The 27,063-nt window shown below is 50.1% G+C and overlaps 1 long non-coding RNA gene across 1 annotated transcript in view; it reads right to left on the bottom strand.

Moving 5' to 3' along the window:
- Positions 1-27,063, bottom strand: part of LOC132432352 (uncharacterized) — a 70,838-nt gene that overhangs the window by 24,054 nt on the left and 19,721 nt on the right. Inside the window, exon 5 of the long non-coding RNA XR_009520877.1 lies at positions 14,294-14,664. This is a non-coding gene — a long non-coding RNA (uncharacterized lncRNA). The remainder of the gene's footprint in view (positions 1-14,293; positions 14,665-27,063) is intronic.

The raw sequence follows: 27,063 nt of genomic DNA, 5'->3' as shown, positions 1-27,063 counted from the left end.
AAAAAAAAAAAAAAAAGAAGCAATACTGTAACAAATTCAATAAAGACTTTAAATAAGGTCCACATTAAAAAAAAAATCTTAAAAAACCCCCACAACCATACAAAATCTATGCAATGCAGCAAAAGCAGTTCTTAGAGGGAAGTTCATAGTGATACAGGCCTTCCTCAAAAAAACCCCCAAGAAACAAGAAAAATGTCAAATAAACAACCTATCACCTAAAAGAATTAGAAAAAGAAGAAACAAAACCTAAAGTCAGCAGAAGGAAGGAAATAATAAAGATCAGGGAGGAAATAAATAAAACAGAGATTAAAAAACAGTAGAGGGCTTCCCTGGTGGCGCAGTGGTTGAGAGTCCGCCTGCCGATGCAGGGGACACGGGTTCGTGCCCCAGTCCGGGAAGATCCCGCATGCCGCGGAGCAGCTGGGCCCGTGAGCCATGGCCGCTGAGCCTGTGCGTCTGGAGCCTGTGCTCCGCAACGGGAGAGGCCACAACAGTGAGAGGCCTGCATACCGCAAAAAACAAAACAAAACAAAAACCTAGCATAAAATTGCACCATGGACAGCTACATGTAAAACAATGAAATTAGAACACTCCCTAAAACCATACACAAAAAAACCCTCAAAATGGATTAAAGACCTAAATGTAAGGCCAGATATTATAAAACTCATAGAGAATATAGGCAGAACACTCTTTGACATAAATCACAGCAAGATTTTTTTTGACCCACCTCCTACAGTAATGGAAATAAAAATAAACAAATGGGACCTAATTAAACTTAAAAGCTTTTGCACAGCAAAGGAAACCATAAACGAGACAAAAAGACAACCCTCAGAATGGGAGAAAATATTTGCAAACAAACCAACTGACAAAGAATCAATCTCCAAAACATACAAACAGCTCATGCAGCTCAGTATCAAACAACCCAATCAAAAAATGGGCAGAATACCTAAACAGACATTCTCCAAAGAAGACATACAGATGGCTAACAAACACATGAAAAGATGCTCAACATCACTAATTATTAGAGAAATGCAAATCAAAACTTCAATGAGGTATCACCTCACACTGGTCAGAATGGCCATCATTGAGAAATCTACAAACAATAAATGCTGGAGAGGGTGTGGAGAAGAGGGAACCCTCTTACACTGTTGGTGGGAATGTAAATTGATACAGCCACAATGGAGGACAGTATAGAGGTTCCTTAAAAAACTAAAAATAGGACTACCGTATGACCCAGCAATCCCACTCCTGGGCATATACCCAGAGAAAACCATAATTCAAAAAGACACATGTGCCCCAATGTTCACTGCAGCACTATTTACAATACCCAGGACATGGAAACAACCTAAATGTCCATTAAGAGAGGAATGGATAAAGAAGACATGATACATATATACAATGGAATATTACTCAGACATAAAAAGAAACGAAATTGTGTCATTTGCAGAGACATGGGTGGACCTAGAGACTGTCATACAGAGTGAAGTAAGTCAGAAAGAGAAAAACAAATATCGTATATTAACGCATATATGTGGAATCTAGAAAAATGGTATAGATGATCTTATTTGCAAAGCAGAAATAGAGACACAGACGCCTCTACATCTGGATACAAATGTATGGATACCAAGGGGGAGGGGTGGTGGTGGGATTAATTGGGAGATTGGGATTGACATATATACACTACTATGTATAAAGTAGATAACTAATGAGAACCTACTGTATAGCACAAGGAACTCTACTCGGTGCTCTGTGGTGACCTAAATGGCAAGGAAAAACAAAAAAGAGGGGATATATGTATACGTATGGCTGATTCACTTTGCTGTACAGCATAAACTGACACAGCAGTGTAAAGCAACTATACTCCAATAAAAAATAAAAATAAAATTGCACCAAAAAAAGGAAAAACAAACCTAGGAATAATCTGACCCAGGAGATGAAAGACTTATATGCTGAGAACTATAAAACATTAATAAAGGAAATTAAAGAGGATTCAAAGAAATGGAAAGATATCCCATGCTCTTGGATTGGAAGATTTAATATTGTTAAACGGCAATACTAACCAAAGCAATCTACAGATTGAATGTGATCCCTATCAAATTACCCATGACATTTTTCACAGAACTAGAACAAATAATCCAAAAATTTACATGGAACCATAAAAGACCCAAAATTGCCACAGCAATCCTGAGGAAAAAAAACCAAATCCTGAGGGAAAAAAAACCAGACTTCAGACGATACTACAAAACTACAGTAATCAAAACAGTGTGTTTTTAAAATTTATTTTATTATTTTTTGGCTGTGTTGGGTCTTTGTTGCTGCATGCGGGCTTTTCTCTGGTTGCGGTGAGTGGGGGTTACTCTTCGTTGTGGTGCGCAGGCTTCTCATTGTGGTGGCTTCTCTTGTTGGGAGCACAGGCTCTAGGTGCACGGGTTTCAGTAGTTGGGGCACATGGGCTCTGCAGTTGTGGCTCGCGGGCTATAGAGTGCAGGCTCAGTAGTCATGGCACATGGGCTTAGTTGCTCTGCGGCACGTGGGATCTTCCCGGACCAGGGCTCCAACCAGTGTCCCCTGCATTGGCAGGCGGATTCTTAACCACTGCACCACCAGGGAAGCCCCAACAGTGTGGTATTGGTACAAAAACAGACATACAGATCAATGGAACAGAATAGAGAGCCCAGAAATAAACCTACACACCTATGGTCAATTAATCTTCAATAAAGGAGGCAAGAATATACAATGGAAAAGAGTCTCTTCAGCTGGTGGTGCTGGGAAAGTTAGACAGCCACATGTAAATCAATGAAGTTAGAACACACTCTCATACCATGCAGAAAAATAAACTCAAAATGGCTTAAAGACTTAGACATAAGACAGGACACCACAAAACTCCTAGAAGAGAGCAGAGGCAAAACATTCTCTGACATAAATCGTACCAATGTTCTCTTAGGTCAGTCTCCCAAGGCAATAAAAATAAAAACAAATGGGACCTAATCAAACTTACAAGCTTTTGCACAGCAAAGGAAGCCATAGATAAAACGAAAAGACAACCTATGGAATGGAAGAAAATATCTGCAAATGATATGACAGACAAGGGCTTAATTTCCAAAATATATCAGCAGCTCATACAACTCAACAACAACAACAAAACAAAAAACAAACAACCTAATCAAAAAATTAGCAGAAGACCAGGCTTCCCTGGTGGTGCAATGATTAAGAATCCACCTGCCAATGCAGGGGACACGGGTTTGAGTCCTGGTCTGGGAAGATCCCACATGCCGTGGAGCAACTAAGTCCGTGTGCCACAACTACTGAGCCTGCACTCTAGAGCCTGTGAGCCACAACTACTGAGCCTGCATGCCACAACTACTGAAGCCCACGTGCCTAGAGCCCGTGCTCTGCAACAAGAGAAGCCACCGCAATGAGAAGCCCGCACACCACAACAAAGAGTAGCCCCCACTCGCCACAACTAGTGAAAGCCTGTGGGCAGCAAACAAGATCCAACACAGCCAAAAATAAAAAATAAATAAATAATTTTTTAAAAATGAGAAGAGCTAAATAGATATTTCTCCAAAGACAAAATACAGGTGGCCAATAGGCACATGAAAAGATGCTCAACATCACTAATTATTAGAGAAATGTGAATCAAAACTACAATTAGTTACCACCTCACACTGGTCAGAATGGCCATCATTAAAAAGTCTACAAGTAACAAATGCTGGAGAGGGTGTGGAGAAAAGGGAACCCTCCTACACTGTTGGTGGGAATGTAAGTTGGTGCAGCTCCTATGGAAAACAGTACAGAGGTTCCTAAGAAAACTAAAAATAGAATTACCATATGATCCAGCAATCCCACTCCTGGGTATATATCCAGACAAAACTAGAATTCAAAAAGATACAAGCACCCCTATTTTCATAGCAGCACTGTTCACAATAGCCAAGACATGGAAACAACCTAAATGGCCATCAACAGATGAATGGATAAAGAAGATGTGGTACATATACACAATGGAATACTACTCAGCCATAAAAAAGAATGAAATAATGCCATGTGCAGCAACATGGACACAACTAGAGATCATACTAAGTAAGTCAGAAAGAGAAAGACAAGTACCATATGATATCACTTATATGTCGAATCTAAAATATGGCACAAATGAACCTATCTATAAAAGAGAAACAGACTCACAGACATAGAGATCAGAGTTGTGGTTGCCAAGGGGCGGGGGATGGAAAGGGATGGACTGGGAGTTTGGGGTTAGTAGATGCAAACTATTACATTTATAATGGATAAACAACAAGGTCCTACTGTATAGCACAGGGTACTATATCAAATCTCCTGGGATAATCCATAATGGAAAAGAATATAAAAAAAGGAAAAAAAAAGAACGTGTATATATATGTATAACTTAATCATTTTGCTGTACAGCAGAAATTAACACAACATTGTAAATCAACTATACTTTAAGAAATAAATTAAAATAAATTAATCTTAAAATTGATTTTCACTAAGCAAAATTTAATTATGAAATCAAATAAACTTTATTAAAATATTAAAACTAAAATATGATACAAATGAACCTATTTATGAAACAGAAACAGAATCATGGACATAGAGAACAGACTGGTGGTTGCCAAGGGGGAAGGGGTTGGGGGAGGGATGGAGTGGGAGGTTAGAATTAGCAGATGCAAGCTTTTATATATAAAATGGATAAACAGCAAGGTCCTACTGTATAGCACAGAGAACTATATTCAATATCCTATGATAAGCCATAATGAAAAACAATATTTTAAAAAAGAATGTATATATGTGTATAAGTGAATCACCCTGTTCAGCAGAAATTAACACAACATTGTAAATCAACTATCGTTCAATAAAAAAAGATATTGATAAAAAAAAGGATACCAATATTAATCCCGACACCTCTGAAGGGCAAGTCCCAGTAAATACCCATTTTATCATTCAATCTGCCCCAGACATTAGGAGAAAATTACAGAAGGCAGCCATGGGACACCAAACCCCCATGAATCAGCTCATGGACGTGGCCTTTGGAGTATTTAACAATAGAGATAGGGTTGAGGAGGCAAGGAGGATTCAGGACAACAATGAAAGGCACAACTCTCGGTGGCAGCTCTAGTCCCCACACCACCTCGTGGTTATCCTCCCCCTCCCCCTTGCGAAAGCCCATGGCAGGGGCAGGATCTAGAAAATCTGGATCAGAGCCCCTCTCTGTCAGGAATGGACCCGTTTTAAATGCAGCCAGGAGGGCCACTGGAAGGACAAATGCCCCCTGTATGGGAAAAATCCACCAGGACCCTGCCTGACATGCAAACCAGAGGGCCACCGGAAGCAAGGCTGCCCCCAGTCCCGAAGGGGACTCGGGGCTCCCAAACTGATGCTGGCCAAGAGGACTGAAGACTGACAGGGCCCAGGACTCTCCCTGCCTCCCAAAGGTCACCTGGTCATTTCCCCGGAGGAGACTCGGGTAACCCTTGACATGGCAGGTGGGAAAGGTATTTTTTTTATTAGATCCACCTACTCTGTGATGACTGATTTCCCTGGACCCTTGTCCTCCCAATACTGTATATTAATGGGGATCGATGGACGGCCCAAAGCCAAGTGATTCACACCGCCCCCCGCTCAGCTGCTTACTAGGAAATGTTACCTTTGCACACCAGTTCCTGCTCATGCCTGAGTGCCCCATCCCCTTGTTGGGAAGGGAGTTGCTCACTAAATTCCAGACAATAGTTCAGTTTGGAGACTTCCTCAGAGAAGGCACCCATCAGGAGAAACGACTGTTCTTCGCCATGGGAGCCTGCCTCAGTCACCATCAGAGGAGGTCTCCCCTCCACCCCATATTTTTTCTCCAGTAAACCCCTCTGTCTGGGACACTGAGGTTCCTGGCAGAGCTAATAATGTGCCCCTAGTTCAGGTTTCACTGAAACCCAATGCTGATGACCCATGGAAAAAACAGTATCCCTTGAGGCCCAAGGCCCAGTGAGGTATCCCACCTTTAATAACCAAGTTCTTAAAATATGGGCTGTTATGATCCTGCCAATCTCTGTGTAATCCCCCCATTTTGCCCATAAAAAAGCAAAGTGGAGAATACAAGTTTGTTCAAGACCTAAGGGCAGTTAAGGAGGCAGTGGCCCCAGTTCACTCAATAGTCCCTAATCCATACACTGTACTGCCCAAGTTCCAGAAAATGCAAACTAGCTTACAGTGCTAGACCTGAAAGATGCCTTCTTTTGCATTCCCCTGCACCCAGACTCCCAATATTTCTTTGCCTTTGAGTGGACAGATCCAGACACATGTAACACTTCCCAGCTAACTTGGACTGTGCTAGCCCAAGGCTCCAGGGATAGCCCCCACCTGTTCAGAAACGCATTAGCAAAGGAATTAAGAGAATTACAGTTGGTTAATGGGTCTCTCCTACAGAATGTGGACAACCTCCTAATTTCCAGTCCCACTAGGGAAGATTCAGATAAAGATACCACTCAGGTCCTCAATTTCCTAGGGGAACAAGGATATTGAGTCTCTCCTCACACGGCCCAGATTTCCACCCAACAGGTTAAGTACCTGGGAAATGTGCTCACCCATGGGATGAGGGCCTTTGCCCAAGACCAAAAGGAAGCCATTGTAACCCTCCAACCACCCCCACCCTAAGAGGCAACTGAGGGACTTTCTGGGGATGGCAGGATTTTGCAGGATCTGGATACCTGGATTCAGGCTCATAAAAAAGCCTCTTTTTAAGGCCCTAAAAGGAGGTGACCACAAACCCCTCAACTGGGATGAAAATTGCCAACAGGCGTTACTGACTCTAAAACAAAAATTAGGAACCACTCCTGTGTTAGGTCTCCTGAACTTAGAAAAACGCTTTCTCCTCTATATAGCTGAGAGATAAATAGCCAAAGCAATCTTGAGAAAGAAAAACAGACCTGGAGGAATCAGGCTCCCTGAATCCAGACTATACTACAAAGCTACAGTCATAAAAAAAATACAGTACAGAAACAAAAACAGAAATATAGATCAATGGAACAGGATAGAAATCCCAGAAATAACCCACACACCTATGGTCAATTAATCTATGATAAAGGAGGCAAGACTATACAATGGAGAAATGACAGTTTCTCCAATAAATGGTGCAGCTACACGTAAAAGAATGAAATTAGAACATTCTTTAACACCATACACAAAAATAAACTCAAAACTAAACTTTCAATCCATCTCCTACAGTAATGTAAATAAAAGCAAACAAATGGGACCCAGTTAAACTCAAAAGCTTTCGCACAGCAAAGGAAACCATAAACAAAACGAAAAGACAACCCACAGAATTGGAGAAAACATTTGCAAATGATGCGACTGACAAGGGATTAATCTCCAAAATTTACAAACAGTTCATATAACTCAATATCAAACAGACGAACATGCTTCCCTGCTCCAGTGGTTAAGACTCTGTGCTTCCACTGCAGAGTGCGTGGGTTTAATCCCTGGTTGGGGAAGTTCCTCATGCCGCAAGGTGCAGCCAAAAAACACCAAAAACAAAAACAACCCAATCAAAAAATGGGCAGAAGACCTATATAGACATTTCTCCAAAGAATACATACAGATAGCCAAGAGGCACATGAAATGATGCTCAACATCACTAATTATTAGAGAAATACAAATCAAAACTACAATGAGGGCTTCCCTGGTGGCGCAGTGGTTAAGAACCTGCCTGCCAATGCAGGGGATACGGGTTTGAGCCCTGGTCCGGGAAGATCCCACGTGCCTTGGAGCAACTAAGCCTGTGCGTCACAACTACTGAGCCTGCGCTCTAGAGCCCGCAAGCCATAACTATTGAGCCCTAGAGCTCGTGCTCCACAAGAGAAGCCACTGCAGTGAGAAGCCCGCGCACCACAATGAAGAGTAGCCCCTGCTCACCGCAACTAGAGAAAACCTGTGCACAGCAACAAAGACCCAGTGCAACCAAAAATAAATAATAAATAAATTTTTAAAAACTACAATCAGATATCACCTCACACCAATGCAAATGGCCATCATCAAAAAGCCTACAAACAATAAATGCTGGAGAGGGTGTGGAGCAAAGGGAACCCTCCTGCACTGTTGGTGGGAATGTAAATTGGTCAGTCACTATGGAGAACAGTGTGGAGGTTCCTTATAAAACTAAAACTACGGAGAAAACCATGGTCCAAAGGGATACATACATCCCAATGTTCATTGCAGCGCTGTTTACAATAGGCAAGACATGGAAACTACCAAAATATCCATCAACAGTTGAAAAGATAAAGAAGATGTGATACATATATACAATGCAGTATTACTCAGCCATTAAAAAGGATGAAATAATGCCATTCACAGCAACATGGATGGACCTGGAGATTATCATACTTAGTGAAGTAAGTCAGACAGGGAAAGACAAATATCACATGATATTGCTTATATGCAGAATCTTAAAAAAATAAGATTCAAATGAACTTATTTACAAAACAGAAACAGACTGACAGAAAACAAACTTATGGTTACCAAAGGGGAAAGTTGCGGGGGAGGGATAAATTGGGAGTTTGGGATTGACATATACACACTACATTTAAAATTAAAAAAAAAAAAAACCAACAAGGACCTACTGTATAGCACTGAAAACTCTACTCAATATTCTGTAATAACCTAAATGGGAAAAGAATTTGAAAAAGAACAGATATATGTATAACTGAATCACTATGCTGTATACCTGAAATTAACACAACATTGTAAATCAACTATACTCCACTATAAAATAAAAATTAAATAATAATCACTTTATGAATTAATTAAAAAATAAAAACAATGGTTTACCGATGGAGGCAGCTTTATACATGAAGGGGTAAGGCCGGCAGGTTATGCCAGAGTCAGCCTGTAGACAATTGTTGAGTCTGGAGCTCTACCCTCTCACACTTCCACCCAAAAGGCTGAGTTGATTGCCTTGACCAGAGCACTCCAACTAGGAAAGGAATTAAGAATCAATATACAGGGCTTGGGCTTCCCTGATGGCGCAGCGGTTGAGAGTCCACCTGCTGATGCAGGGGACACGGGTTCGTGCCCTGGTCCGGGAAGATCCCACATGCCGCGGAACAGCTGGGCCCGTGAGCCATGGCTGCTGAGCCTGCGCGTCCGGAGCCTGTGCTCCGCAACGGGGAAAAAAAAAAAAAAATACAGGGCTTCCCTGGTGGCGCAGTGGTTAAGAATCCGCCTGCCAATGAATGGGACACGGGTTCGAGCCCTGGTCCGGGAAGATCCCACATACCGCGGAGCAACTAAGCCCGTGTGCCACAGCTACTGAGTCTGCGCTCTAGAGCCTGCGAGCCACAGCTACTGAAGCCCGCGTGCCTAGAGCCCGTGCTCCGCAACAAGAGAAGCCACCGCAATGAGAAGCCCGTGCACCACAACGAAGAGTAGCCCCCACTCGCCGCAACTAGAGAAAGCCCGCGTGCAGCAACAAAGACCCAACTCAGCCAAAAAAAATAATAAATAAATTTATTTTTTTAAAAAAAGAATCAATATACATACTGATTCCAAGTATGGATTCTTTGTGCTACATGCCCAGGCTGCCATATGGAAAGAAAGGGGATTACTAACAGTCAAAGGATCCACTATAAAACAATAGGCAGAAATTCTAGAACTCCTAGAAGCGTTCCAGCTTCCAAAGGAGGTTGCAGGTATCACCAAAGGGGCAACACCTGCCTTACAAGGGGAAACACCCTGGCCAAAAAGCCCGCTAAGACTGCTGCCCAAGAACAGCTGGCCCTACAAGCTGCAGCTCTCAGGCCTGACAGCACCCCCTTCCCAACAGTGCCATCTTATACACCTGAAGAACTTGAGTGGGCTAAACATAGGGGACTGGAAAGAGACCTCTCAGGGTGGCTGACAAAAGATAACAAGCTTCTCATTCCCGGGGCCGAGCAATGGAAAATAACTAAGTACTTCCAAGAGTCCTTTCACTTAGGGTGGACTCCCTATTCAAACTAGTTACTCAGTTGTTCCTGGGCAAGGGACCATCCCAAACTGTTAAAAATGTCACCAGGGCTTGCAAGCTTTGTGCCCGCCATGCCTTAGGAAGCCACCCCATACCTCCACCACTAACTTGGCCCATACAACATCGGGGAACCTAACCAGGGGAAGATTGGTAAGTGGACTTGACCCAAATGCTCCCATGTAGGGGATGGAAACACCTATTGGCATTCATAGACACCTTTACAGGGTTGATAGAAGCTTTCCCTACTAGGACTAAAAAGGCAATAGGAGTATCCAAATTTCTGCTTAAAGAGATAATTCCGAGATTCGGGTTACCCCAAAGCTTACAGTGATAACGGACCTTCTTTCACTGCCAAGGTGACCCAACAGCCTTCCTCAGCTCTAGGTATTCACTACCACCTCCAGTCTTTCTGGAGGTCCCAATCCTTAGGCAAAGTAGAAAAAGCAAATCATGCTCTAAAAGAATGCTTGCAAAAAAAACCCCCCAAAAACACTTGCTGAGTTATGCCAAGAGACTTCAGAAACCTGGATCTCTGTCCTGCCTGTAGCCCTTCTATGGACCAGGATGGCCCCAAAGAGAATTTTAAAACTTAGCCCATTTGAGACCTATCGGAAGCCCCTCACCATTTTTTTCGGTCATGCCGCACTGCTTGTGGGATCTTAGTTCCCAGACCAGGGATTGAACCCAGGCCCTCAGCAGTAACAGCCTAACCACACTAACTTCACCACTGGACTGCCAGGGAAGGACCACTGGGAGGCCCTTTTTGACTTCAGATCTCTTGTTTGATGAGGAAACCCACAAATGGGTCTCCCACACTGTTAGCTTGAGCCAAGTTCAAAAGGTCCTCCAAGTGTATGGAAACAAAGCGCTGCCCACCCCCACAAAGGAAAGGTCGCGGTCTCCATCCAGTCAGGGCACTTTGTCCTACTAAAAACTTGGAAGGAAGGGTCCCCTGAGGACCAGATACAACGAAAATGGAAGGGACCATATCAAGTGTTACTAAGTACCCCAACTGCTGTCAAGCTATAGGGAGTTACTAATTGGGTTCATCTGTATCTTATAAGTCCCAACAGGAGCCAGAAGAGACCTACTCCTGTGAGCCATGGAAGACCTCAGATACCTTTCCAAGAACAGATAAGTGACTTCACGTGGCTGAGGTGGGTTGGCCTAGTCATCCTTGTGTTTCTGACTATCACGCTCTTATTCTGCCGCTTTTCAGAACCCCCTCCCCCTGGTAAACATCTTCTTTGCCCCTGCTAGGTCTGAAAGAAAAAATACGGTAATATGATGTCAAAAGCCATCATACTAGTAGGACTTCTGACGAAGGTCGCAGCTCGGAATGGGAAAATCATGCTTTAGTAAACATATCTAAAATAGTTGCCCTGGGAGAAAAACTAGTTAATTGTTGGGCTTGCCATAAAAACCCTGGCTTACAACAGTCGTTACAGGTACGAATAGGTACATACAAGAGCTTTACCAATTCAAACACATGAAAACCACCCCCACAGCTGATACGAGTGTGACGGGTGATACCCCCATCAGGCCCGATACCTTGCCTACGTTTTAACTCTTTTTAAAAAGGTGACATAACTTTTCCTTTAATCATGGCTACTTTTGTTATCCAGAAAACCAGTCAAGCTTCCAATGTCACTATACCTCTAATGGTTCTCTTGGCTATGGTGAGCCTCTTTGGAACAATCCCTGGGCACCAGAGGGTAATATCACCACAGCGTTTTGGAACCTGGACCCAAACTGCATTCCCACGAATGCCTCCACTCTCTGTGCTTATAATGAAGCCCAGACCCCAGGTGCCTACAGGATAGGGATGGAATGGACTAAAAACTGGGCTAGAAGTTGTCAGGCTCTATGGAAACTGTGGGTTAAACCCTTCTTACTACACCATCTCACCTAAGCCAAGGTTATGGAATACTCCTGGACTGAACTGTTTTGAATATACAAATGGGCCCTTGTCCCCACATTGTGTTCATTAACTTTTCTCTTCCATGGATCTGGATGGCTGCTTCCTTGCTAAATTCTTCTGTTCCCAGATCTCTTACTGCACCTTCAAGATACGCCTGGATACGTGGCACTCCCCAGAATGAGGGCCCAAAGACAAGGGCACCCCAGGGTAATTCGGCCCCTATGTAAATGCTTATCCTTATATAATGTGTGGCGTGAGGGAGCCTGTACATTAGGACATTTGGTCCCATTCACTGTCACAATACATAATAACACTCAAAATCGTCCCAGGAGGGCCATCAGATTAATATTGGCAAGAATGGGACTGGCAGGGGGATTGGCAGCTCCATGGGAGGCTTTGCCTACCATGAGGTAACCCTAGAAAACCTAACCAACACTTTAGTGAACCCAGCCCTGACCACTGGAAATGCCCTAAACAGACTTTCAACTTCTTTAAACTCAGTGGCCAATGTGGTTATGGACAATAGATTGGCCTTGGATTACTTGCTGGATGAGCAGGGTGGCGTTTGTGCAGTCATAAACAAAACCTGCTGCACCTATGTCAGTAATTCAGGACAGATTGAGATGGACATCAAAAAGATTTATGAACAAGCAACATGGTTACACCGCTATAACCAGGGGTCAGACCCTAATGCCATCTGGTCCACCATTAAGAGTGCCCTCCCTAACTTTACTTGGACCCTGAGTAACAGCCATACTCCTCCTCCTATTTGGACTCTGCCTCTTTCACCTCTTGGTAAAGTTCATGTCTTCCAGGTTACAACAATTCCCCATCAAAATGATGGTTAGGGGAATTCCCTGGTGGTCCAGTGGTTAGGACTTTGTGCTCTCACTGCTGAGGGCCTGGGTTCAATCCCTGATTGGGGAACTAAGAGTCTACAAGCCGCACATGGCGCAGCCAAAAAAAAAAAAAAAAGATGGTTAGGCAAGGATTCCAGCCCATACCACCCTATGACTTAAAACAAGAAGCTGTTCTGCCCCTGGGATCCCCACACTAGGCATCCAGAAATTTCTACTCCCTGACAGGCAAGGTCAATGCCCCTACTCAGCCCTGAAGCAGCCAAAGAAGACAGACCGTCGCCTTTCTGCTTCCCATAAGAATATGGAAGTAAAATCTCTGATGGGGGAATGAGACAGGAGGGAAAGGGGCAGAACACAAACGCTAGATAAGTGAAGAGGGGGCACAGCTGTTGGGATGCAATTAAGTCCGAATAGAACTAGCTGAAACCATGTTGGCTTCGAGAATAGTCTGGTCATTGACCTCTAGCTCATTTTAACGTCATCGTAATACTCAAGATCACTCCCCCTTACGCTGTGATAGTTCTGCGACGACTGGAAAAGGTCAAAAAGTGAACAGTGGCCCAATTCCTGGAAAATCCCCCCCCCTTCTCTGAAATAGCAAGAATATTCGTCCCACTCGTTAGCGTATGAAATTACTTAGCCCATAAAAACCTACAACCCCATGCCCGGGGGCTGCTCTCACTTTCCCAGAGGGTCCACATTCTACCTATGGAGTGTGTATCCTGCTAAATAAACCCGCCTTTGCTTTTCTCTGGTTCATTCTTGAATTCTTTCCAGCGAGAAGCCAAGGACCCTCACTTGGCAGTGGTCTGTCCTAAGAACTCTTGTGGGTCCCAGGATGTGACATTTCCCTCTCCTGAAACAATTAGAGGCCTCTGCCCTCCCCGTGGATCTTGATTAGGGCTGGGGCAGGGATAGGCTCTCTCCCCAGTGCTGGTTTACCACTCCCTGCTAAATTCTAAGAGTCTCTGGGAAGGCATGAGGCTGAGGTCCTTCTCCAGGACAGCCTAGCAGGCACTGGACAGCACATAGGGACCCATTTAATGGGGTCCCCCTCATATTCCCCAGCCTCAGTACAGCATTAGCCTGGGACGCATGGACACACCTGTCTAGGCCCTGGGAAGGTCAGGGCTCCACAGGCCCTCAGGGGGCCATTTGTCCCTCCCCCATCTCCAGGCCCTGTTGCCTGCAAACCTTTGTTTTTCCAACAGGAGGCAAGTGGAACTTCTGGCCTGTGTGTTCTGTGTGAGTCCAAGAGACACAAACACAAGCTGCTAGGCAATGAGTACAATGCAGTGATTCGGTAATTAATCCGTCCGCACCAGGGGCCACATTGGGATGTTTACCCGCCTCCCAGGAGCTCACAGGCCAACGGAGTGAGGGAAGAGGAAACTACAGGGATTTGCCCTCCCGTGTGCCGGCTCTGTTCTAGGCACACATCACCTTATATCAGCCTCACGGGAAGGGATTTTTCTCCCTGTCTTTTGAGACACGAAACAGACTTACCAGGAGGAAAAGGCGCTGAGCCGGGAAGCTGAGCTGTGATCCTGCAGGCAGTGGGGAGGGAGCCCTCAGAGGCCCAGGAGCAGGGCGTAGGCCAGGTGGGGGTCCCTGAGGCACTCACACACCTGCCCCTCCTGTTGGTGCTGCAGCCGGTGCGGGGGTACCTGCTCTGGCCTCTTCCAGCCCTGCAGCCTTGGCACTGGCTTTGCCCCGCAGCCTCTGCTGTAGCCTCTGGATGTTCCCGGAACTCCAAAGCGGAGGAGCAGAATCCACTCATCCAGCACCTACCCTGCTCCACGCCAGTCTGGGCACACCTCTCGGCGCATCACGTGCCGCTGAAGCGCCTCCTCCACCGCAGAGACCACCTCCTCCACCTGCCCAGAGAGATGGGGAGTGAATTCAGCTGTGGCCACCTGATCCTGCTACACCTGGGAGAGTGGTGCTGGGGGCAGGGAGCCTCCTACAGAGCCCAGCTCACCTGCCTGGGCTCAGAGCCCACTCTGGAGGGCTACACACATCCACGCAGATGGGCTCGGTGTCCTGTGGGCTCAGACATCCTGAGTTGCAGCACAGAAAACCCCGTGCAATATATACAATGGAATAGTACTCAGTTATAAAAAAGAATGAAATAATGCCATCTGCAGCAACATGGATGGACCTAGAGATTATCATACTAAGTGAATAAGTCAGAGAAAGACAAATATCATATATCACACATATGCACAATCTAAAATATGGCACAAATGAATTTATTTACAGAAGAGAAACGGATTCACAGACAAAGAAAACAAATTTATGGTTACCAAAAGGGAAAGGGGGTGGGAGAGGGATAAATTAGGAGTTCGGGATTAGCAGATACAAACTACTACATATAAAATAGATAAACAATAAGGTCTTACTGTATAGCACAGGGAACTATAACAATATTCAACCATGATGGAAAAGAATATGACAAAGAATATATATATGTAAGGCTTCCCTGGTGGCTCAGTGGTTAAGAATCTGCCTGCCAATGCAGGGGACATGGGTTCAAGCCCTGGTCCAGGAAGATCCCACATGCCGCGGAGCAGCTAAGCCCGTGCGCCACAACTACTGAGCCTGTGCTCTAGAGCCCGCGAGCCACAACTATTGAGCCTGCGTGCTACAACTACTGAAGCCCATGAGCCTAGAGCCCATGTTCCGCAACAAGAGAAGCCACCACAATGAGAAGCCTGCTTGCCGCAACTAGAGAAAGCCTGCGCGCAGCAACGAAGACCCAACACAGCCAAAAATAAAAAATAAATTAAAAAAAGAATACATATATGTATAACTGAATCACTTTGCTGTACATCTGAAACTAACACAACATTGTAAATCAACTATACTTCAATAAAAATTTTGTTTTAATAAAAAAATTTAAAAAGAAAAAGAAAACCCTGTGCAAAACAGGCTGCCTCTGGCTGAGGGCCGCAGATGCCCTCCGTGTGTGGGCTGAGCAGGTCATCATAGTGGCGTTATGCCTGCAGGTGCAGGACAGCCCGGGGTTGAGCCCCAGCTCTGCCACCTACAGCTGTGTGACCTTGGGCATGTTACTAACCCTGCAAAGCCCCAGATTCCTCATTGGGAAAATGGGGAATGTCAGACCAGTACCTCAGAGCTTTAGATGGGCAGTGCAGGGCAAACAGAGGGCAAGGTTGGCCCTTGGCTTGGGGTCTCCAGGCTGGAGTTGGTGCTTGTTCTGTAGGTGGAAACTGCAGGGTTAAGCATGGAGGCCGCCCAGGAGGAGGTCCCCGGTGTTGGCTGTTTCTCTGCTTGCTGCAGGGTGGGGCAAGGAGTCCATTCATGCTCTGAGACTTCCCTGGGAGCCCGGCCAGCTCCGATGTGCAGGTTGGAGAGAAGTTGTCGGTCCTCCTAGGCCTTCTCTTCCGCACACCCTGCTGGGCAAGTGTCCTGCATTAAGGCTCAGAGAAGGCCCACAGTGGTCTCCTGACTCCCGCCCTTCTGCTCCTCTCACTGAGGGGTGTCCTCCTCGGTCCCTTGGCTGGCCAGCATCTGGAGCCTCACCAGGCCTGGCACCAGGCACCTGAGAGGCCCCTGTACGTTAGGAGGTGGAATTCTGGGCATGGGAACGGAATCTAGACGTACTGAAGGATGGGGAGTCGGGGAGAGCTTCCAGGAGGAAGACTTGGGTGAGGTGACCAGCTTCAACTAGAGAAGAGGGGCAGAAGGGCAACACAGCCTGGGAAAGATGAAGGGCAGGACATGCCTGGGGGATTAAGCCTCAGGCTTTGGGGGCTGCTGCTGGGACAGGGAGGTGGCTGGACTCATAGCCAGCTCTCAGCAGGCTCTGTCGGCGGTTGATGAATTCCCCACACCTCGTCAAGCTAAGATGCACAGAACAGCTCTGAGCAGGGTGGGCTGGGGGGACGTGCAGGTGGGATTTGTGGTACCTCCTCTGGCCAGTGCAGGGATCAGGCAGCCCTGATCCTGGGTCAGTGTCTGGCATCCTCTTGCTCCGCTCAGACAGCAGGTTGCCTAAGAGAGGCAACCAGTTCAAATCCTGACACCAGCATTCTCCATCTGCGTGGCCTTGGGCAGGTGTCCACTTGGAAGCCAGGGAGAGCAATGGTACTTAAGCGAAAGGGTGACTATGGGGGCGGGAGGCATAGACAAGAAGGACCTGTGTGGATACCCTACAGTCGTTGGTAGTTGTCTTCCTGGTACCTGGTGGGCATGCCTAGGCCTGTACCTTCCCTTCACCTTGCCCCATATAACAGATGGGGAAACTGAGCCTGGCTTGGTACCCTGACTGGCCCAAGACCATGGAAAGTCTGCACCAGAAGCTGCCTAGCTTCCTGCCCCTCAGTGTCCTAGGGCCACAGGGAACAGCCAGGCAGGCACTGGGCTAGAGGCAGCGATGAGGAAGAACAGACCTACCCCTGGGAGGCCTGCCTGTAAGGGTGCATCCCTGCCCCCACTTTACCCCATCCTCCATTTCAGCCCTCCATCCTCACACCCTCTCTGTCCTCTGGCACCACACCCGCCCTGGGCGCTGCCACTGGTCCCAGGAGCCTCCATCCTCCCATGACTCTACTGGGCCCAGGGATTCTGCAGGGGAGGGGTGGGCAGGGACATGGAGGCCAGCAGCTTCTTTATTCCATCCAGCTCAAGTGCAGCCCGAGCCAGGCTGGGAGCACAGTTCGAGTGAGGCTGTAGCCACCACAGGTCAGCCTGACCCCAGCCTGATGCCCAGAAACAGCATGAGTCTCTGGGGCAGGAGGAGAGGCACTGTGTGTGACTGAGGCAGCAGGACGTGTCACCCGTGTATCTGCTGCCACTGAGGAGGACTCTTCAGAACACTGAGAGGGAGACAGGAGCAAGTAAGAGAGAAGCAGAGAGGAAGAGAGGGAGGAGTAGGGATGCTGAAGAGGTGCAAAGCCAAGACTCCAAGCCTCCATTGTCTGGACCAGGCCTGGAGGTCCAGCCAGGACTCTGTACCCGGGATCTGGGCCCAGCCCACCTCCAGTGCTTTATCCCCAGCCAGGTGGGCAGAGAGGCCCAGGTGGAGAGAGAAAGAGGGAGAACGAGAGTGCCCTGGCAGGTCCCCCGTGATCAGCTCTGTGCGGGTGCTGGATGCTGAGGTACGGGAGGTGTGGTCCTTGGGCTCTGTGTGGGTGTCCTCCAGCATGTGTGTACTAGGGTGCCCCATCTGCCCCAGCGCCGCCCCAGGTTTTATATCTGTAACACATGTGTTACACAAACGGGATCGATATGTACCAGCAGCAATGACCCTCCCTCAACCATAGGCTTGGTCCACCTTCCACACCAGCTTCCATGTCCACCTCACTGGGGTCCTGTACACGGACTTGATCGGTGGGCATTTCACCCAGTGACACCCCCATTAAGGATTCTGCTGTCACCAACGCCCTTGCTAGAAGGATGCTTATGAGCAGCAGGACATACCCTGGGAGTGTGTTGAGGTCCCTTTGTGAGCATTGTGCACGTGTGCCATTAGGATTATTGACGCTCCATGACTCTGGGCCTTGGCTCCTAGTCTGTCAAACGGGGAATAATACTTGTGTACACCTCATAGGGTCATGAGAATTAAATGCAATGGGAGAGTGGCCAGGAAGCCAAGCTCAGCCTTGTCTGGGGCACAGCAAGAGCTGTGCTCCTTGGGTTTCTTTTATGGTTGCTATTATTGTTGTGTGCCTGTTCTGTCCCCCGAGGGGCTGGACCAGCTCAGTGTGGGGTCCTGCTGCTGGCAATGCCCCTCCCAACCACCAGAGTGGGGATTTTTCTGGGGGAGGCTGCCCAGGGCTGCTCTGCACTGGTTCAGAGGCAGCCCGTTCACAAGTCAGTTCAGCTTATCTCCTGAGGATTGGAGGTCTGTCTGTAACTTCCCCTGGGTTGACATGAGATGACCCAGTGTCCGAGGATTAAAAACCCTTCCAGGGCTTCCCTGGTGGCGCAGTGGTTGGGAGTTCGCCTGCCGATGCAGGGGACACAGGTTTGTGTCCCGTTCCGGGAGGATCCCACATGCCACGGAGTGGCTGGGCCCGTGAGCCATGGCCGCTGAGCCTGCGCGTCCGGAGCCTGTGCTCCGCAACGGGAGAGGCCACAACAGTGAGAGGCCCGCGTACTGCAAAAAAAAAAACAAACCCTTCCACACCTGAGGTTCCAATGCCCCCAACCAAATCCAAGGAAGGGTCCCTTCAGCTGTGGGGGGGCTCCCAGGGGGTTGTAGTGGTGGGTCTGACACAGCTGTGCCTGTCTGTCCTCCTGCTCCCCACCCCCCAACACAGGCCCCGGGGGCTGGGCTCCTTTCTGCACAACTGTTCATGCTCACTGGCTCCTTCCCCAGGCCCTGGGACCCTTCCCTGCACAATCCAGACCCCTCTCCCTGCCCAGCATGTCGCAGGCTAAATAGTACCCAGAACCCACGAAGGTGGTCATGGGCAGAAAGGCTCTCAAAAGCCACCCAGGCCCCCAGGCCTGCCAGATGAATTCCAAGACTCCCAGGGTGCCCCCTCCTTCCCTTCACATAGCAAAGACTTTCCAGAAAAGCCTCTGGCTGGTTCTGGGTCAAATCTACTGCCCTGGACATTGGGGCAGAGAAAGGAGATCCAGGGTTCATCCCCCAGACCAGCCCTGGTCCCTGCAGCACCCTGAACACACCAACACTTAGTGACCCCGATGGTGAGGGCTGCAGGGCTGCAAAAGTGTCCACCATGGGGTAATGACAAGTGTGGCTCCCAGCCCAGGAGAGGGGTCTCCTCGCTCCTTCCTCCCCCTACTCCCATCCTCTACAGTCCAAGGTCTGGGTTCTTCTCTCTGCTCCCAAAGGTGGCACCGTCTTTTCTGATGGGACCACCGTGAGGAGCCAGTAGGTGGTGGGCAGATGTGTCCCTGGCAGGGAGATACCAAAACCAGTGTGTACAGCCCCCAGAGAGGGACTGACCAGCTCCAGGGACTCGTAGAGGGGAAATGTCATGATTTATACTGTGTTTGCTCATTTTTGACTTATTAATTTGTTAAGAAATATTTATTGAGCCCCACTGAGTGCCAAGGTAGGGAAGTGGGGTGAGCAGAGCAGCCTGGGGGGTTCTGACAGTCTGGGGTATCAGCTTTTAGCTGGGCAGAGGGATCCCAGAGCTGTCCTCCATCTAGTGGGTTTGTTCTGGCCTCTGCCAGACACCCAAAGCCCCTCTGGGCAGACAGTGCTCTGGATGCAGCTCTGAACCCCACGTTCAAATCCTACTTGGGCCACTTCCCAGCGGTTCGGCCATGGGCTGGTACCCTCACCTCTCTGGGCATTGCCTCCCTCTGGAAAAGGAGGACAAAGCAATGCCTGGTCCCCAGGGTAGAGGGGACAGGACACAGGCCATGCAGGCAACACCTGGGACATAGGACGTGCCCAGTGACACAGCACCACGTGGATTTCCCCTCCTACCCTGTGCAGGAGGCCGAGGGCAGGGTCAGGACCCCATGTTCGCTCCCTCAGACAAGAGCAGTCCAAAGCCCACTCTCTCAGGCCTGTTTCCCCATCTGTGAAGAGGCGAGGCAGAATCACAGGGGCCCTGCCATGGCACAGAACATGAAGAGGAAACACACCCCACTCCCAACCATAGCCCAGCTCCTTGTCCCCGGAGAGCATCAGGTTTTTCCATGAGGTGAGACAGCCAGATGTCTTGGCCAGCAAGCATAGGGGTGGGGTCTGGGTGGCAGGGGGTGGAGTGGGGACATGGCTCTTCCATGCCCTCTGAGTGACCCTAGATTATCTCCTCCAGACAGCTCCTTCCGCCAACTCTGCCCTCTGGCTAATGCTTATCTCCGTGATAAATGGCCCCACTGCCCTGACACAGGAAGAGCTGTCTGTGTCCTTCAGAGCCCTCTATATTGGGCAGGGCACAGCCGGGTGAGGACTTGGGCCTCAGCACGTCAGCACCATGGTGGCCGAAGATCCCAGGCCGCTGACCCAAGAGTCTTGCCAGGTGGAATGGGGGCTCTGGTCCCAGGGAGGCTGGCTGTCTCACTGCCGGTTGTCTGTCTGGTTAAGGCCCTTGGGCACTCTGGTCTAAAGCAGGAGAAAGGCCAGGTCTTGGGGATTTTGAGGGGAAGGCAAGGCCCTCTTCTCACAAGGTGCTCACCGTTTTCTCCCAGAGACCCCCAGCCCCTGCGTGCCCCATACCTGACATGCACATACACAGCGGGACATCCCAACCATGACCTGGCAGCAGAGAGGGGCTGCTTTGACCTGTACGTGACCCTAATGTGACCGCTGGCAGACACTGGCTGCGGGCTGGATCCCATGCACAGGCTGTGGAGTGGCATCCCGTGGAAGAGGTAGCATGAGCAGGGAAGGTGGTGAGCCTGTCTCTGCAGGGTTCTTTGGCGCATCCCAGTTCTAACAGCTGCTTCAACACTGTCCCAGGGAGCGGGTGTGACCGGCCCAGGCCCCCACCAGAAAAAATGGAATCTCCAGGGCCCCGCAGGACAGGGTCAGGCTGTGCCTCTTTGCTGACAGAGATGTGCTCAGAGATTGTATATCCCGCAGGAGGAAATGTCTTTCCTTCCCTTTGGTCCAGGGCCAAAGGTCAGGTCCATTGATTCCGCTTTTCCTCCTGGCTTCAGCCTGACGCCGATACGGCAAAGGCAGGCCGTCTGTCCACAACCAGATCCTCAGTGCTCAGCCAACCCTTGGCTCTGAAGAAATGTCTGTTGATGAATGAATCTTGGCTCCACATGAATCTTTGATACTCTAGGTTTTTGCATCCAAATATAATGTTTCATTGAAAAAAAAATCTGCGCTTATTTAGTGCTGAGGTGGCTCCCAACACACGGCCAGTGTCACTGCTATTGCTGTTAACTTCAGGGCTGCCCTGAACCAGCCACTGCCAGTGACTTTGGGGTCAGGCACGGGGGTAATTACATTTTAGGGGGCAGTGTAACCTCTTTGCAACATTCTCAGCGTGTGGGTATGAACATGCATTTAAATCTTACTAGATTTTTGTGATGTTTGTGCCTGAACTTAACTTTCTATTAATAGAAAAACATGTGGGTTTTACATGTTACTCATCATTCAACATATATTGACTAAGCACATCCTCTGGGCTCCTCTGGGGTGAGACGACAGGCCAGCAGTGGCCAAGAGAAACCTGGCCTGCTCTGGGTCCTGCGTCCCCAGTGGAATAAGCACACAGTTAAAAGACCTGATCACAAGTTCCATGAATGCTCTGAGGAGCAGTGTAGGGGGCTCTACAGGGACAGGTACCAGGGGGCTGTCATGATCTAGAAGCCAGGAAAGCTACCCATGGAGAGGGCTGGACGCTGACTCTGAAGACTGAGTAGGCATTAGCAAGTGTAAAGGAAGGGGACATTTTCCAGGCAGAGAGAACAACCTGGACAAAGGCCAGATGGCCAGAGAGACCATTAAACTCTGAGTGTTCACTGCAGCTGAGTGGAGGAGGGAGTTGAGCTCCAGGGAGAGGTTGGACCAGAGTACACAGGCGCTCTGGGGGCCAGCAAAAGGGAGCATGGCAGGTCAAGCAGAAGGAACAGGAGGCCAGAGGTGAATTCTAGAGGTCCCTTTCTAGCTTCTGGGTAGAAGTGGGTTATGTAGGATTTCACTCCCCAAAGTCTGGAGCTGATTTTGCTGGTATGGCCGGGGATACAGGTTTTTTATTGCGCTCTGTTGTCTCCTCTGTGCCTGTCCAGACCACAGGCTCTCGGGGGCAGGGGCGGGTCTGTGTCTAATTCATTTCTGAGGGCCCAGCGGCTGTCACAGGGCCAGACATATAGCAGGGGCTAAACAGAAGCCTGCTGAGTGAGGGTGTGCACTGACCTGGTGCCCCACCTGTCTGCCCAGTGCTGCCCATGGAACTGTCTGTCAGGCCTGACTCTACCCACTAGCTTGTGTCCTCAGCCGAGCAGGGCCGGGCCCTGCAGGATGTGCTGGACAACAGGCCGTGCATCCAGGAAGCAGACTTCGTGCCTTTCCTCACGCTCCCACGCTGGCTGCCAGCCGGGGAAGCTCCAGCCCAGAAGCCCTCCCAGCCATCAGGCTCAGAAGTGCAGGCACCATCTACCGGGGCCAGATCAGATCCAGTGCCGTGCAGCCTGCAGCCCAGGGTCCCACCTACAGAGACCACCCTGGCCCCAGCCTCACCTCAGGCAGCTGAAGCGAAGACCAGAGGTCCTGGTGGGGTAGAGATTGGGATGCAGAGAACCTTGGGTGAGACCGGAGGGGAGCAGCACTGCCTACTCAGGGAAAACTGCTCACCAGCTACAGCTGGGGCCATGGTCCAACTGTGCTTCTCCACTTGTACACCCCCTGCCACAGGCCTGCTCATTCTGACATGTACCTTCCTGGTCACATGTCTGTCACCTCCATTGCCACTCAGTGTCTCAAGGCCCAGCACAATGCCTGGCACAGAGAATGTGCCCAGTAGGTGTTTGATGAATAAATGAATGATCCTCAAAATGCCCTCAGAACCCTAAGCTGGCCTTGACTGAATGTTCCGGTTCCAAGCTCACTGTCAAACCCCAGGCGGGCAAAGCCTTGCCCTGAGCCTGAATGCAGGTCTGGGACCTGGGGATCCCTGCACCCTGGGGCGGGAGGGGGTGTGTGCCCAGAATTCTTTCCTAACATGGTCCTGTTATTTAGGGATGGGCCGAGAGCCCTCTGTGAGCAGGAAGCAGGAAGGAGAGCTGGGCCTCTGTTCTCCCACCCAATCCCCAATTTGGAGGACATGCAGCCTGTAATTTGGAAGGCTAATTTGGTCTGGGGTTAGAAGGGAGCACTCTGTGTGCTGAATGATGCCATGCTCTCCCAGGGGAGGAAGTGTCCTCTCCTCAGCTCTCAGGCACAGGCCACGCTGCTCCCGCATAGCCCCTGAGGTCTGGGCAGAGACCCCTAGACCATTGGGTAGCCAGCCCTCAGCCAGAGGAGAGGGAGAGAGGGAGAAACCTGGGGTCCAGTCCCCTTAGCCACTGACTGCCCAGACAGGGGTTGCCTTGGGTCAGTGGGCCCCAGACGTCAAAAAGAACCAACGGAGAGTCCCCAAGGACGAGGGCCTCAGAGCGCCCCAGACAGCTGCTCAGAAGAAACACTGGGGAAATGGACACTGTGATCACTTGGCCCAGAAGCCACAGTCCCCAGCAATCCCCCACTCCTGCTGCTGCCTGAGCCCTGCCACAGAATCACTTAACATCCCTCCAGCATGATGGGTCATCATGCTGTTTCCAGCCTCAGAACACTGTTCACCTCATCCCCTGTGAGGCCCTGTCTGACCACCAGGCTGGATCAAGATCCACTTCCGAGCTCCCACAGCGCTGTGCTTCCCACTTCACAGCACTGGGCGTTCTGCCCTAGAGGTGCCTGATTGCCTCCCCCATCAGAATATGGGCTCAGTTAGGGTGGGGCCTGGTCGTTGTCCCCTTGGTGGCCCAGAGCCCTGCCCAGGGTCTGGCTCAGCAGAGTTGGTATGACAGGACCGGCAGAGAGGCTGCTCCACTCACAGCTGTGTGGCCTTGGAGTGGCACTTCTCTGGTCCTTGGCTTGCCTGTCTGTGGACCAGGCACACAGCAGCATTTCAGTATTCGATGAACACGTGAGTGAATGAATGAGAAGCTGGTCTAGATGGTCTACAATCCCTGCACCTCAAACCCTGCACAGCTTCTCTCCTCATTCAAGCTGCAAGGCTCTCTGCCCAGGTACATGCCAGCAGGGACTGGCACTGGCCTTGGGATAAGGTGGACAAAAGCCCTAGGGACAGTCAGGGCAGGCAGGACGTGCAGGGGAGCTGAGAAGCTGGGACCTTGAGAGGGTGATGGGTGACAGAGCCTTGTGGGGGAGGGCATAGACTTCAGGGTGACAGATAAAGTCCCCATCCCTGAACATGCCTGGTGTTTGACGACCCCGGCCTGCCTGGGGGCAGCACCCCATCCCCAACTCACCCACACTCCAGCAGCTTCTCCCGCAACTTCTGCTCAGCCTCTAACCGTCTATCACTGGGGCTGATGATTCACACGCTCCGCACCTCTTTCCTCTTCCCAACTAATTATAGCTCCTGCGTGTTTTTCCCCCTGGAAAAATGTCTTCTTAAAAAAATATATCCCCAAGCCAGCAGTAATTAATTTGGTGAGCACCAGTGTGCAATTCAGACAGAATCTGAGGACAGGAAGGTCCCAGGTATAGCAAGAGGTCTTTTGTCCAACAGAGGAAGAGACGGGTATGGGACGCAGGTGGACATGGGACACCTCAAACAGCAGAAGCTCAGCCCATCCCCCACTCTGCCTATCATGACTCCGGGGACCTTGGGGAATTACAGTCACAGTAACAGTCATGGGGACTCTATGGAGCACTACTACACGCTGGGCCCAGTGCCAAGTGCCCGCCAAGTGCGCTGACATTCCATCCTCTGACACCTGCTGAAGTCGGCCCTATTGGCCCCACTATGGAGAAGGGGACACGAGCTCAGAACCTGCCCGGAGTCCCACAGCCGTCAGTGGTGGGGTAAAATGTGAAGCCTGTGGCACTGGTAGCCGTGGCCTGAGCAGAGGAAAGCCCAGGGCCATTAGCCCCTCAAGAGACAGGCAAGCACATGGCCCTCTGGCCTGTCTCTCCCTCACCCACCTTCTGGGAATCACAGCAGTTCCCCTGGAACTGGGCCAGAGTTGAGACCACAAGTGTTGTCTGAGCTCTTCGTGGGGCCCAGCGAGCAGACAGCAGAGCAGATGTCTGAGCAGGTGCCCCGGCCAGGTGGGGAGAGGAGACACTGCCAGGACCGGGTCCTAGAGCAACAGTGACAGAAAGACTGAGGCATTTGAGACTGGGTCAGGGAGCCAGACAGATATAGAGAGAGAGGCAGAGATGGAGACTAAAACAGAGAGACAGAGTCAGGTCTGAGTCAGAGCCCAGAGAACAAAGATAAACCCAGAGAGAAGAGACAGACACAGGGCAGGGGACTGAGCCCCAGACTGAGCAGCAGGGACAGCTGAGATGGGAGAGGACCCCAGACCTGGTGTGGCCAAGGGGCTGGTTCAGCCAGAGAACCAGAGGCCTGGAGGTCTAGGAGGGAGCCAGGAGGGAGGGTGTGTTGAAAGGAAAGTGAAAGGAAAGGAAAGCCTCATGAGGTCAGGCTTGGCTGGCAGGGGCCCCAAGAAGATGGGGTAGCCATGGACACTCCAGCCTGGCGTGGGAGTTGGAAGTATAGTGCCTCCTCACCTCTATCAATCCAGGAAGACTGCTTGGGGAGGTGGCTCCGGCGGGGGGGCACATGGGCATCAGGAGAGCTGAGGTGCATGGATCAAATGAGCAGGGGGGTCCATCCTGGGAGGGCTCCCCTGGAACGGGCTCTCTGACGCTAGTCTGTCCCCCATCACCACCAGCGCAGAGGCAAAGACCCTCTCCGGGGGGGTTAAGGAAAATCCAGGCAAGGTTAGGCCTCTCCTTTTCTCCCGGGGAAGTGAAACCCTGGGGCTGTTTGTATGGTCAGCCTGAGGCCAGAGGCCTCCTGCTTGTCCTGCAGAGGCACGTGCCTCCCAGCCAGGAATGGAGGCCGGCAGATTCAGAGCTTCCCCCTGAACCCAGGATACGGGCAGCCTTCCCTGCTGTCCTGGTGTCAGGCTGGGACAACCCCCCACACCTTACTCCCCACCGGCCATTTGGAAATATACCCCCTCTACCAGCCCCCAAAGCTAGGGGTCTGTCCCCCTCCTCAGATTTCTCAGGCAGGGCCAGGTCTCTCTCAGCTTAGGACAGGACTGTGCTTCCTTCCCCAGACCCTCAAGTCAGGGCCTGTCTCTCCCCTCAGACCCTCCAGGCTAAGCGAGGACCCCTCCCCCAGCCCCTTGGTGCCGCTCTGCCTTGGCAGCCCAGGAGGTGTCAACAGCCTCACTAACCACAGGCAGACAGGCTTGGCTCCAGCCATAACCTCCCCCAGCTCCTTTGGACACCTGACACGGCTGCTGCCTGCCCTGGGTCAGGGCCCAGTGCCCAGGACCCATAAGCCAGGCAGCTGTCGGGATTTCCGGCTCAGGGGGCCTCCGGGGCTGACACCTCTCAACCACTTTCTCGTCTGGACTCTCCTGGCCAAGTCTGTGCTCTTCTGGGGTCGGTGTCTGGATCCTGGAGCATCTATCATGGGAAGGGAGGGGACACAGCACGGAGCAGGTGGCCTTGGGTGACCTCGAGCCCAGAAGACTAGCACAGGCTCCCAGGATGTGTCCTTGAGCCCCAGGAATGAGGGAAGAAGTGGCTGACGATCCCCGTGAGGGGGGTTCACCAATGC

Source organism: Delphinus delphis, chromosome 10 (genome assembly GCF_949987515.2).
Source record: "Delphinus delphis chromosome 10, mDelDel1.2, whole genome shotgun sequence".
Classification (NCBI taxonomy): Eukaryota; Metazoa; Chordata; class Mammalia; order Artiodactyla; family Delphinidae; genus Delphinus; species Delphinus delphis.
Note: the sequence above shows the minus strand (reverse complement) of the source record. Positions and strands in the feature narration are given on the sequence as shown.